The 14,745-nt window shown below is 42.7% G+C and overlaps 1 long non-coding RNA gene across 1 annotated transcript; it reads left to right on the forward strand.

Annotated features, from left to right (window-relative positions):
- The first annotated feature begins 11,936 nt into the window (after positions 1–11,936).
- LOC113976899 lies at positions 11,937–13,443 on the forward strand. The gene is made up of 2 exons (XR_003537205.1): positions 11,937–12,032; positions 13,225–13,443. It is a non-coding gene; the product is annotated as an uncharacterized LOC113976899 (long non-coding RNA).
- Positions 13,444–14,745: the final 1,302 nt, after the last annotated feature.

Consider the following 14,745-nt stretch of genomic DNA (forward strand, 5'->3'; position numbering starts at 1 on the left):
TGTTTTGTGCCCCCTGCCCGAGTGTCAGCATCTCCCTCAAGTATTGTCCTGCTTCGGGGGGAGGAAGGATATCATCACTGCCAATGTGATAGTAGAAAAACCTGTCCTATGCTTGACTGTGCACCTATTTGTAAAGTCTTATAAGTATTAGATCCAGCTTCTTTCCAATCTTCTGCACAAAGTGGAAGGGTTTTGTACAAAAGGACTTTAAAATGCAAATGTTCTTTCACTTCTTCCCTTTTAAAAGGGAAAAAGAACGAAACTGTGAAAAGTGGGTTTAGCCTGTTTGGTGAGGCTCTGTGCAGGGTCTGTGTAATGAGACACCCCAGGAACAGTTTCTACACAGCTGCTGCCTCTTGATCTTTAATGTCTGCAGTGCTCCTGACTTGTACAGCAGGGAAAATAAGAAATGCTATCTTGTTTAATCATGCTGTCTTTTACCTTGCTTAGCATTTAGTAACTGGACTGGACCACCTAACTTGAAGACCTGCTTTAAAGGCAACTCTTTGATGGTAGAAACCCCAGGTTGGGGAATTTTTGAAACAAGGGCACCCTCTAATGGAAACAAGAACGACAAAGCAACCACAAGCAGTTACGATAGGGAACATACATTTTCTCTTCTCTGGGTATTTATGCTAAGCTTATGAAAGAATCAATTCCTCCTCTACTCTCAAAGGAATGGTTAGATATTCTGCCTTTTAAATGCAAAATGAAGAAGATTTTTTTTTCATTGCAGATCAAAGCTTACAAAAAACGACCACCTTCTGCACAGAACCCAAAACCACTTCACCAACCTAAAGACTAAATAGCATTTTGGCAGCTTCTGGTCCCAGCTGTAAGTTAGCACAGGAGTTCTGTCCACTGAGGAGGCCTGAGACCACCTTGTTTAGGTTGTTTCTGCTTAGGTTAACTATTTTTTCTGCTGCAAACTGCATCAGCAGCAAATTGGCTTCTCCTGAGCTCCCGGTGGCCCTACAAGGGAGCAATAATTGTCACACAGCATGGAAAAACACAGTAATTGCTTTTCTGTGGGCACTTATTCTTGCACAATGAGGCTAAGGAGTTCTGTCATACAAAGCAGAGCAGGTGCTCAGTGTGAGCTGCAGTCCAATTGCTAAGGCAATGACAGCAAGCCCTGTCTTACCTATCAGCTGAAGTTTTTCACAGACAGTGAAAAGCAAAATGGAAAGGCTACATCACACCCCCAGGATGACTCCCAGTGATTTTGCTGCCTGCCCTCACAATCGAGATCTCTCCTGATTCTCATACAGAGAAGGAATGATGGTGTCCCTGCAGAGAAATAAATTCCATGAGTTCTAATGAAGTTTCTTGTATTGGACTTGCTCCTTCTCGTCCCCTGCGCCATCATGTGGTTACAGGGGGTTAACTGGGAGAAATGAGCTTGTCATCCAGGCCCTGGGTTTGTGTGTTCTTACAGTACCAGGGGACTTTTGGAGGGTGCCACTGCACATGCTTGCCATTTAATCACCAGCCAATTTCATTTTGCCCTGAGCAGCCACGGGCTTGTGTGATACAAAGGCTATGCAAGCCCCACGAAACCACATCAAACAGAGGAGGTGTGCTGTGTCCAGGCACGCCGGCTGCACCTACCCAATGCAACACGCTCAAGCATTTCCTGAGAAAGTCTGGTGAGTCAAATCAGGCCAGCAGCACAAGCCAGCTGTGTGCATCTTCTGTTTTCCTTCTGCTGCTGGGCCATAAAGTAACCAGCACTGATTGCCTCAGCTTCAAAAACTGCGTGTGTAAATCAATGCTATGTCTGTACCATGGCATCCACATGGATGCTGACGTAGTATTGTAGTTAAGGCTGCAAAACAGTTTTTGTTCCAAGCCCAGTGTTTTCCCTTGCTCCTGAGTTTCTGAAAGGTTCTACTTTCTAGGCTGAAATTTTCCATCACTGAGCTCAGCCAATGGCTTCTGGGAGAAAGTCTGAGGAAAATCCATTCGACCATTCTGTGAAACTGGAAAACAAAACAAAGCTTCTCTGGAAAATTATTTAGGATTATATTAAATTGCACATCCAGTGAGGAAAACAGGAGCAGAAAACACAGGTGGGCTTTGACGAGGAAGTTGATTAGAATTTTTTGAGGATATTCATGCACAATAGATTTACTCTGATGTCTCTGCTGATTTCACTCTTGGCTTGTAGATTCAGGTGACAACACAGTTAGATACTATTTTACCACAGCATTAGAGTTATCATTCGGCATATGCTTTGAATGAAAATGTGTTGTTACTTAGAGGAATGTGAGTATCATCCCGAGTATCCTGTGAGTATCATCCCTGCTCCTTGGCCTGTGCCGTGAGGTGCAGGAGCTGCCCCACGTCGAGACACCACAGATCTGCTTTACAAACCACCCTGTTGCAACTGTCATTTAAAACCTGGAGATCCAGACAAGACACGAGGAAAGAAAAAATTAATTCATCTAGGGTGAGGAAAGAAAAATTAATTCATCCTGGGTGACAAAAAAAATATTAATTAATCTGGGGTGAATTATATCTAATGCGGAGCTCTCACACCTGATTATGATAAAGAAAATATTATTTGGTATTTACTCCCTATGTTGATGTTTTTTGTACGTGCTTTTGTTATTGCTATGCAATGAGGGACACAAAAGGCAAAGAGATATTCCTAAAGGATAACACTATTTTGATGGTATTTCTACAAATCTCAATACCAGCCATACACACCCCCTTCTTTTTATCTGTATTTGGCTCCAAGCAAAAATTTAATTTTCAGTTGACCCTAAATATAAGGGATGTGCTTCCCACACTTTTGTTTTGGACATGGTGCTTCTCAAGTTACCCACAAAACAAGGCCAGCAAGTGGCCATGGATCAGGTCCTCAGTGAAACTTGACAGGGTAATGCTGATGAATTGCATCAGTTGGAAGTCTGTCTTGCTGGTGTATTTGGGAACTGTGGTGAGGGAGGTGACTAATGTGTTGCAGCATTTCTCAAGCTTTGAGGCTGCACATCCTGAGGAAACTCTGATCTCAGAGCAAACCTTAAGGAAGTGCCTTGTGTATGTTGTGGGAGAGGAAAGCTAGGAGGACGGAGGAGAAGGAAAGGATTTTTAGGGGATTTCTAATGCTCAGGACTTGGCAAAACCAGATCCTGGGACAAGCTCAGATTAATAAACAGAGCTTGTCCTGCTGAGTCTAGAGAAAAACTGACTTAGTGAGAAAGAAATTAAAAAGCTCTTGTGTTAGGAGTTTTAAGATGGGTTAGAAATTTTCATACAGAAAAAGAGAAAAAAACAGGCAAAAGTTCACATTTCCACATCTCCTTTTTCTGCTCTTTGTCTTCCAGTCTTTTCCAAAGGAGGTATTTAGTGTTTACATCTTTGGAACAGGAAACTGTTTTATGAAATCACCCTGTGGAGCTAAATCTTAGCATGAGCTGAACCTTACTTGAGAGCCTTTGGAATGGCTGAGCTCTCTAATCCTATGGACAAGCTGAACAGACCTGTGCTTTGTGGCATTTCTGGAATTCCTTCCTGATTCATTCAGCTGCTTCAGAGTGATGAGCATGGTTAGTCCTTTGTGATGAGGAGACCAGGAGGATAAAGCAACAGCATTTGATTTGCCTGGGCCAGAGAAATTGCGCTTGGACCAGTGAAAGTGATTTAGGCAAACTCATTCCACGGGCCTCCATCATGGACTTCTTTAAGAACATCATCCAACTTACCACTGGAGGAGTTCAAGCTTGGAAATATCAGGGCATGTAGGTCAGGAGAACAGTGATACAATAGGAAAGACGTGTAGGGTGAGCTTCAGTGTGACCCAGCACATCACCTGCTTGTCATAGCCACTGTGAGCAGCTCAAAGTACAACTGCCTGTCCCCTGAGATGTGTGAGCCAGACCCGCCCAATGCTAAAGGGAAGCGTGGGGGAAATAAAGCCCTTTGCATGTATTACCGCTGTGTTTGTATCTGGAAAACTTGAACATGGGAGCCCTCCTGTGGCAGTTCTTCATAAAACAGTCACCAGAAACGTGTTGAAAGTCCAAGCAGGGAGCAAACAATCATAAAAGGAACCTGTATCTGTGCGTGGTGGGTGTGACTGTGGGTGTAGACACAGCTACTGAATGTCAGCAGGCGAGCCAACCACATGTTGCTTGTGTTGGGAAGATCACAAAATTTAACCTGACCAGCCCAATGACAACTCAGCAAATGAAGCTTAACCTCAAACATTGAAGCCCTTTGCACCTGTGCATGCTGACTGCAAGCACAGAGCCACTGCTCCTGTTTATTTGAAAGGTTTGAGGGCAAGGTGTATTCTCTGTGTCGAGGTGAACCAGCCAGCAGAGGATTTCATGCTATACATGAAATCAGCCCCACACAGCAGCCTGGCCCAAAGGTGATGCATGACTTACAGGGCTTATCTGAAGCCTTTAAGAGATCCACATGGCCTGACTGGGCCTGAAGTCATCCCACAGCGCTGGTGGTGAATTTGCAGACAAGGCTGAGCAATTACCAGAGAGCACACAGGGCAAGAGCCAGCAGCAGTGGTCTTGCTGTCCAGCAGCTCCCTCCCGCTGGGTGTCCATGCAGAGTGCCCAAGGAGGCTCGTGTGGTCACACATGGCAAAGGACAACTCTCTCTGGGGCTCAGGGATTGCTGCCCACCCACCCAGTTCACTCAGCACCCACCAGATTTACAGCTGGGATAATTATCCATCAAACCGTGCAGAGGGATCTCACAGGGGCTCGGGAGAGTTTCATTCTCTGCTGAATTCCCAGTGGCTGTTTCTTTCACAGCTGCCTCTGGGGTTTGCACTGGACACTTACAGGCCCCCCCCAGGCAGATCATATTTGTCCTCTGAGGGTGAGGAAAGAAATCCCACAATAAGTACTCTTTTCTCGGTATTTGTGAGCGGAGGGAGGGCAGGACTAACCCTTTTGGGAGCAGCACACACTTAAAACCACAGAAGCTTGTCATGAATCCACTCTCAAAGGGTGGTGGCTTCATGCCTGCCTTGGTATGCACTAATTACTGTAGTGGCTGTATCCTGTTAACAGCCATGCTTTAACTGAAACAGGCATTTATTAATTATTGATACTTCACTAAGAATGAGACTTGAGAAGCATTTCCCTATGAAGTCAGAAAATACAGGAATTTTGGATTGTTTTGTGCAAAGGTAAAAACTGTTAAACTTTAATGGACAAATAAAAACTCTTTTGAACTGAAGTAACACATATATTTGCCGTATATTGCAAATGTACTCCCTGGCTCACCAGCACACACTTTTATGCAGGTTCCAGACCACGTTCTGAGCCTCACTTGGTTAAGGTAGAACTTAAATAAACTTGAGTTTCCTTATTCAAAGTAGCAGCATCCAAAGACAGAACCTCAGTGTAATTATTGCATAAGAGCTGGTGTCCAGGAATTTTAATGCAAAGGACCTGCTTTTATCTGATGTGCTCAAAAAGTAACTCTGGTGTGCAGCACTAAGTGACAATTAAGTTGAACAGGATCTCTAATCTTAGGTTCTATATTAAAGAATATAAATTTTAATTCAGCCATAAGGAAATGTTTTGGAATGTATTTTAATCTCTCTGGGTTAGTGAATTTGCATGTTTGGTAAAGCTAGTTGGGAAAGTCAGTGAAGGTAAGAAGATAAGGCAAGCCTGTTGTTGTGGATAAACACATGCACAAATACATATGTACAGATACATAAATGAAAATCTCTTGAATGCTGTTTTATTTTAATTGTATTTTAATTTGCTTATTCTATGTCTTCCTTTGCTTTTATGCTAACATATCTGGAAGAGAAGTTCATGCATTAGGAGAGCACATGGAAAAGGCATGGGGATCACTAATGTTTCCCTTTCAGAGGCTTCAGTGAAACTTAACTAACACTTAAATGTCTGCTGCTGAGGAATGAATCTGACCCATAGTGAACTAATATGGTAAGTCTTGGTATTTTGAGACTGGCAATAGCTGGCAAGTGAACAGTCATCTACTGTGCAAGCCCAGGACATTTTTTTCCCAAGCAAAGCTTCACAGGGCTTCCTATTCTGAATTCACACATGCTAATAATGCAATTACACATCTTGTTTGTTGCCAGGGCCTAATTATAAAATATAATTTTTCCTCTCCTAACAGAGAGGAGGAAGTATAAATATTATTATAAACATAAATCTTGATCGTGCAGATGGATAAAACTAAAGCTGATGCTGCTGTTGTGGGAAGACAATTTATCATGACAAAAAAAAGCAGTAAACTAAAGTGGAAGATTGGGATGTGTTGTAACATTATGAAAATAAAGGAAATCCTTCGAGGAGGCCAGTGATTCTGAAGGGATTTGGCACAAGTCTGACCAGGATTGGTCCTGATTCCCTGGTGCAGCCAAAATCCTCTCTGAAAAGGATTTCTGCCATGTATGCTGCTTTAAAAAGTCTTCTAAAACAGGTTTGGGGTTTTTTGGGCAGAGTTTTTTTCTCTGTTTGTTTGCTTTTGGCAGGTTTTTTTGGTCAAGCTTTTATGATTTCAAAATGAAAACGAAATTAAATTTAAAAATGGAAATGCCAAGGCCAAGTCTTAAAAAACTGTAAGCCGGTTTTCCCTTCTACACTGCATGTCGTAGTGAATAACATTTGGCAAATGCTCTTTCTGATTTCTGCACCTCCTTCATTCTGTTCATGGGTAATTGTAAAATGAAACCTTACAATTTTATCGGGGAATAATTTATAACTGTGATTAGACATCATCTTGTCAACTGCAGAATAAAGCCAGGAAAAGTCATCTGGCTTCCAAGAGAAGAAGCTGTGTTGCTCATACAACTATCTCTAATAATATTTACTCAGAAATGTACATATTGGCAAAGAAAAATGCAAAATGTTTTCATTTCTGTGTGTTTGTCCCAGGCTGAAAGTCCCTCTTTAATTACTTGCTCCAGCCAAATCCCTGCCAAAAAATGGAGGGGAGGGAGGGGGAGCAGGCACACAGGGGAGAGCTATTTTAAGAAGTAAGAAAATGTTTTCAAAGCTCTTTTCCTATTGTTGTTTTGCCATGATTTTGCTCCTTGACAGATTCCAAGGTAGGATGGGCTCTTTGCCATCCTTTGAGAGTTGGGTGTCGAGCGCACGTGTGCTGCAAGGAGGAGTCTCCCTCCAGCTACAGCCTTGTGCTTCCTTCTCTTTCCTTGCTCCTGGAGACCCCAGAAACCTTTCTAGGTCTTGCCAGGTCTCCCTCCTAAAGCCTGTGCTAAATTACCAAGGCTGGGCAGATGCTGCAAAGCCCCTCAGTGCCACCAAAATTCCAAGGTCGTGGAGCTCCTTGGATCCTTCGGGTTTCCGGTAATGATCTGTTCCCTTTAACGTGGCTTCGACAGGCTGCATATTGCTCCTTTTTGTACAACCTGTACTTTTGAGAAGGAGTAAGGTATTTGTGGGTGTCTGGCAGAGGGACCTCCAAATCCCAGCCAGGATGTAAACAAAATACAGCTCTTCAATAAAATTCAATAAATATTGGCCAATATAAACCTGCAAAAAAAATCAGGCTGTGCCATGCAACATTAAACCTTGCGAGCTGCTCAGATCCCTCACCTCCAGCCTTTTTCAAAGGCACCAGAAAAAGCACAGTCTAATGTACACAAATACACAGGGACTGTGTTAGGGTGGTATGTGGAGGCCAATTTGTGTATTTGCTCCATATTTTAGGCAGCAACTTTTGAATCTCTCCGTGCTTTTAGAAGATCTGGTCTCTAAACTCCGATTGCATTGTCAACAGTGTTTTCTTTGGAAAATAAACTGCCTTGGCTGAATTTGGAACTGCTCCCAAATTCAGCTCACTTCCTGATAAATGGCAGCAGAAAATTTAGACCAGCTAACACAAACATTTGCCTATGTGTCCATAGAGAGAAGGTAAGTGTAATAATGCTGGGTGGGTGGACATCACTCAAATAATTCTGTAGACCACTTAAATACTAGAATCCACTGTTCTTTATTTATGCAGCTCTGAAAGATGGCTCATCTTAAAAACCCAGCTAGGCTGTAGGGCAGCACTGCTCCAGTGGCACTTGCCTAATTCCAGACGAGGAGTATATTTTTCCCAGACCCCATGGAAGCCTTATAAATGGGATATTTCCAAAATTCCTATGGGAAGGCTCGCATTTCTGGCGATATTCTTATCTTTTGAAGGAGCAGCTTGTGGTGCACAGGTAGGGTCCCCAGCTGGGGGGGATATGAAGAGCCAGGCAGAGCCAGAGATGCCACTGCCTTCCCTTCTCTGGATACTGGCAGGATTATCCATCAGACAGTGCTAAGGTCTCACTGCTCTGGTGCTGAAGAGTCTGCTAGAGTGAAAGGTAGGCAGTGGTGTGGTGGGAACATCAGAGCTGGAGTTCATGCCCACAGACATAATGTAGACAGTTAATTCACACTTCATTTCAAAATGCAATAATTAGATGACTAAGTACCACAGAGCCATAATTGGGCTCTCATGTTTATTACTTGCATTTCTTAACCATCTTTATCTTTTTATACCATTGAAGAGTAAGAGAAAGAAAAATAAAAGCAACTTCTCTCTCTCCCTCTCTCTCTCTCTCCTTTTTTTTAAATTTTCCATTTATAACCAAGCAGATATTTTGTCTGTTTTTTAGGGAAGGGTCCCCACATAAAAATTATTTAGGCAGATGTTCTTCTGTCTTTCTCTGCAGCCAGATTTTTTTCTCTTACCCATAACTTTTTCATTCAGTTAATGCAGCAGGGGTAATACAATGCAAGGCCCTGGTAAGCAAAGGTGAAAATAAACTACACTGGTGCCTCTGCTCACTGTTTTCACTCATCTAATTCTGTGTTGATATGCAAATCAAAGATGGGTTCAAGCAGGTGTCCTGAAAATGTATTAGTTCCCTTGAAGTTTTATCATGGCTGACAGGAATTTGAGAAGTTCTGACATTTCCACACAGCCTGCAGGCCAGTCAAAATTATTCCAGGTAAACTAATGGACATTTGGCATGTCCCCTGTTTCAGGCAGACCACATGCACATGGAGCAAGGACCACCCTCATCAACACTTGCTGGGATGCACCTCATAATTTTCAAGGCACAAATTCCTTGAATGCCTTTCCATGCCTTCAGAATGGAATAAAGGGGAAGGGACCAGAGGAGTGGTCCTTTGGGGACCAGGAGGGACTGGTTGGCTCCAGTCTGAAGCAGTAAGTGAAAGCAGGAGTCACTCACACATTGTCCCCAGACTGACAAACTTCTCTACACTTCTGTGGCTCCCTGAGCCTGCTGGCTATTGTGGCCAGTGTTTCTGTGGCAGAGAGCTCTCTATTCATACTCTGGTTTATGTCCTTCTTTAGGACATGAACCCGTTCCAAACCAATCTTCCATACAGTGCACAAGCCACCACTTCAAATGCCTTTCAAGAGATAAGAAGCAAGTGTCAGATGCCAACACTCAGCTCTTCCTTCTTTACAGTCCAAAGACTCCAAAGATTTTATGAGTGAACACTAATAAATGCAGTCTGGGGAAGGATGTGCTGAGCTAAAGAATATTTCAGAGAGGAACGAAACTACTATACTGAAGATACTTCCCTCACCTTCTTATTCACATACCAGCTTTCAGAAGTTATAACTGTGGGTCCAAAGCTATGATGAGTCTGAGTATTTGGATTGAATCAATGAAGGTACATCCATAGAAACCAGCTGAATATCTGGCCCACCATTTAATGCATCAGGGAAATCAACTGAAGCGACAAATGAAGTTACAGAGACACCTCACTAAACAACATCTCAATGATGAGAATTTTCAATAACAGAAATTGGTGAGCTCATCCCTCACCATTGCAAACTGCTGTTCTGTATTTTTCCTTGAAGCTGCTCTGCACTGAGATGACTTCTGGCTTTTTCTTTTACACAGAATCAATAAATTCCTTGAACCAACACTGCCAGTGAAACGACCACGGATCTTTGTTCCATGATACATCGTAAGTATTTCCAAAATTAATCAGGCCATAAGGTTTGAGAGAGTTACATGGTTACAAAAGTTTGGGCAAATCTGCCAGGCCTAAATGTATTATTTTTGAGTAATCATCCTCATCCATCATAACAGCAGCAGCAAGAGCAGTGACTGAAGAAAAGAGGAAGACTATTTAACCTTCCTGTGAGAAGTAAGAACTGTGAGTGATCTAATTTGTGGTGGTTTCCTACTGAGGAGCAGAAAGTCACTAAAAAACATTTTGTAAGGAAGGATGAAAGCTAACTCCTTTCAGGAGAAAACTGCAGTTTGGAGGAGGTTTGCAATTCAGGAGGATTTACAGTTTGCAAAGATCTTGGGGTAGGATAACTGAGTCTCAGAAATTTATGCCAACAGTTTTAGAGGAAGACTGGGGGTTGGGTTAGACAACCTTTAAAGAACCCTTCCAACTCAAACCATTCTATGGTTCTATGAATCTAAGATTACTGCTATCACAGAAGGGGGTTGACAGCCAGCTGCCCACATAGTTTTCCCACCAAGGAATCAGAGAGACAATTTAAAAGGTACGCACTGCTCAGAAAGGTATATTTATTTACTCTTTTTGGCACATAGTTCTGGTTTAGCCTGCTTTGCCTCCTCCTAAATTCTTTGTTTCAAAGTGAAAACAGATGAGACACTGAGTTTCCCCTAATTTTCTGAGATTTTGAGTGGAGCTGAGAAGCTGTTTGCTAGTGATTGCTACAGTGAGCTCTTGATGGCACCACAGGAGCTTGGTAGAATGGCTATAAATGAACTCCATATCTCTTTATCCCTTGCATAAACTTTGCCTACCAGCAAGTGTACCTAAATAAAAGAATCACAGACCTATCACAGACCTACTGACACTGGGATGTACCTCTGGAGATCACCTAGTCCAGACTCCTGCTGCCCAGGAACACATTGAATGATGCTTCAAATATCCCTGAGGACGGAGACTCCACTGACCCCTCTGGGAAATCTGTGCCTGTGCTCAATCTCTTTTACAGTAAAACCATTTCTGTCCCATGTCTAAATGGATTTTATTTTTTTCTTTATATGCAATTTGTGTTCATTGCCCCTGACTTTGAGCTCAGTAGTCAGTTTTCAATTCACTGCACTGCCCTGGTCTGTTCGCTGAGGAAATTCCACCACGTTTCACAAATTATGCCACCATCAACAGGACTCAGTCCCAGGCTCCTCTTGAAGAAGGTGAGTCGCCAACCTGCTGAGTAAATCAGGGGCTTATTCATCCAACACACAGAGCAGCTCGAGCTGGGAGCCTCTGAAGAGACATCCCAAACAAAAATATCCCTGGGCAATTATACCCTTACAATCTAAATTACCCACCCCTCCCACAGGTCTGACCAGGAGTTATATTAGGGTCTGGGGTCTTCCTTTTCTTCACTGGGTCCCTTCACTGTTTCTACTCAGGCTGTTCCTTCTCTTACCTCCAAAGCTGCAGCATCAGCTGATGGTTGCATCAACCTTTCTTGATTCCTTATCTTCCAACTCTGGGGCTTTTTTTAACTTAAATAAAGCTTAACCAAAGCTGTTAACTTCCACCCAGATATGCTGAACTTTTACCTAGTTAAGAGCCTAAGACTGCAGCAAATTTAGCTATTAAAGCTAAGCATGTTATGCTAAGCAAGTTCTACATAAGCAGGATACCAAATTGCACAACACTCTTCCTGAGGATATTATGGGAGTTAGTGTGGACATCACCCAGTTGAACATCTTCATGTGGGAAAATTTTATGGTTCTGAAAGGACTGAGGGCCATTGCAGCACCCGAGGGGTCTCTTGCACTCCTTTCCATGAAACATTATTTCTGTGGATTTGAGTCTTTCGTGGTGAATTGTTTGGCTTGGTTAGGTGTGTTCAAATGTTTTATGACCTGTGGAATGTGGGTGTTTGTCATCATTCTGTGAGTGCAGCCTTCACAGAATGTATCTGCATCCAGTTCAGGGAGCTGGCACTACCAGATGTATGTTAACCTCTTCCAGTAGCAGTGCTACTTGGATGACAGTTCTGGGAAATCTGGAAGGTATGTTGATAATGCTAAACTGGTGAGTGCTCTGTTTCTACAACAAGATGTGCAAATGTCTTCCATAAAATAGATTTGCAATGTTTTTCCAGCAAAATCCAAAATAAATATTTGGTTAAGAAATTTTATTCCTGGAATAAAAATTTCAAAAGCTAAAATGAAAATATTGTCACATCCATAATGATGAGAAAAGTCACTTGTGCCAGCAGCCACTGCAGTCCCCTGCAATCCAGTCTAACATTCTCATCTTCTAATTACTCCTTAGTAATTGCAATGAGCTATTTATTTGCAATGCCACACAGGTATTACAGAGAGTAGGAAATCAAATTACACAACAACAACAACAACAAAAAGACGTAATTAACAAGCAGCTGCTCCTGAAGCAACAATAGAATTAGGTGTGTATTTCAGCATAAACAGCTTAGTGATTAGGTTACTGCCCTGGATCATACCTCACTGTCTTTTTGGGCAGGGGGATGAAAGGAGCCAGCCAGATATTTATTTTTATTTATGTGGAGCAGCTATTCAACAGAAATGAAAAATGGAATGATTGTGTCTGTATAGCTTCATCCTAAAAATCTCATGTTTGTTCTGCTAGGCTTTCTAAGGCAATAAAACCTAAAAGCAAAATGCCATTTGCAATAAAAATTGTATGAGAAATTCCACCTTTTTTTCCCCAGCTTTGGACAGGAAAAATATATTTCTTGTCATAATCGATGTCTTTTAGATCCCTGACTTACCTTCTTGCCTCCCTGCCCCAAACAGAATGCTGCCATATGCTGAATTTACAGCCTCTCTGCACAAAAGCACTCTGTGGCTATTATTATGCCCATAAAAAACATGTCCCTCTAAAAAAAAAAAACACCAACAAAGGTGGAGATTTAAAAACAAACAAAAATAACCAGGAAAATCAGGTGATCACACTGTCCCTGTAAACCAAATCTGGCAATGGAGCAAGAACCTAAAATCTGTGGGAATAAGTGGCTGGAAAAAGTAAGGACAGCCTCTCAGGAACCCACTGGAAGAACAGCTGTGAGTTCCTGCAAGACCTTAGAGAACCAACACATTGGGGACACAACTCTAAAAGAAGCCTGAAATTTTGCACTCTGTTAACACCAGAGAACCCCGCTCTGAAATAAAGGTATAGGAAATCACATTTCATTAGTTCTGTTGTTCATGAAGGAACATGAGTTGTTGTTTGGTTTATTTTTCAGAGATATTGAAGTTGCAGGACGGCAGGAAAGAGGTGGATTTGACAGGCAAGGGAGAAGGCTCTACAAAAAGGGGTCCAGAGGAGCCCTGAAAGGATGGAGCAACTGCAACAAAACACCAAATCACAGCAGCCTGTAGGCAGAGGGAACACTCCCTGCATGGCTGCTCCACAAATGGAAAAGATGTTCAGTGAGGAAAAGAATACAAGTTTGTGAATTGTACTGATTTTTCTAGAAGACAGCAGTTAAAATGATGTTTGACAGAGAGTCTGTCACAGGGAGAAACTATTGCAAGCTTCCCACTAAGCACAACTCTGTTTTATACAAAAGGAATTGTTATGTGTGAGGAAAACTATAGTGTCCCACTGTTTGTACCACGCAGGAAGCAAACATAGAAGCAGTTCTGTTTTCCATGTTCTTGGGTAACCTTAACAAAGCTGGCTGCATCTTAAAAGTTAAAGGAGCTATCAGCAAAGTACTTTTCCCAGTTCAGCCATTCAGAAAATTATAGCGTGTATCTGATAGAGAAAAATGTGCTTTCTTCACCATCTTCATCTTTTATCAAACTATTGTGTCCACATTCCTTTATTTCCCAAACTCTGACAACAGTTCCAATGAAATCCCCTGGTCGTAAAATCACAGAATGGTTTGGGTTGAAAAGGACTTTTGAAAATCATCTAGTCCAACACCCCTGCTGTGGGCAGGGACATATTTCACTCCATCACGTTGCTCAAAGCTCCATGAGCAAAGCAGGTGCAGATCCCTCAGGAAAGAGGCATGACATGGAGTGAGAGAAAGCTTTGGCTTTACTGCAAGAGCAGTATTACCACTGTGGCAGTCCTAGGAACCTATGCTAGACAAAATGGTGTCCCAACTCTTCTTGGGGTGTGAAGAAAAGTTTTATTACACACAGGGATGGGTAATAAAACTTGGAAAATAATTAACATATCACACATATGGAATGCCTTGGTTTGCTCATTAGCAGACTTGCTGATCTAATGCAGATGCTGTTGTCTAGATTTCAAGATCTGCAGCTGGCCGTCACACTGGCACCCATGCACCCCCCAGATGGGGGGAAATTACTTGTCCTGAGTTACTGTGACAAGATAAGATGCACTTGGGATTCCAAATCATTCATGCCAAAAGTCTTCTCGTTCCCTACAGCTCATGCAGCCTGGCTTTGAACACTTCCAGGGATGGGACACCACAACTTCACTAACTCTAACCCTTTTCTTCTCCAGGCTTTTTTCCAGGCTCAGCTTCACTCCTGCCTCCAGCAGTATAGGGAGATAAGGAAAGAGCACTGTGGTCAGTTCATCACCTCACACTCTCCTGCTCCAATGCAGGGTCCCTCCCAAGGGAGATGGTCCTCCACAGACTTCTCCAACATGAGTCCTTCCCACGAGCTGAAGTTCTTCACAAGCTGCTCCAGCATGAGTCCCTTCCACAGGGTGCAGTCCTTCAGGAATAGGCTGCTCCAGCATGAGTCCCTTCCACAGGGTGCAGTCCTTCAGGAATAGGCTG

The sequence above is a fragment of the Neopelma chrysocephalum genome, unplaced genomic scaffold (assembly GCF_003984885.1).
Source record: "Neopelma chrysocephalum unplaced genomic scaffold, ASM398488v2 Primary Assembly neopelma1_188, whole genome shotgun sequence".
Lineage (NCBI taxonomy): Eukaryota > Metazoa > Chordata > Aves > Passeriformes > Pipridae > Neopelma > Neopelma chrysocephalum.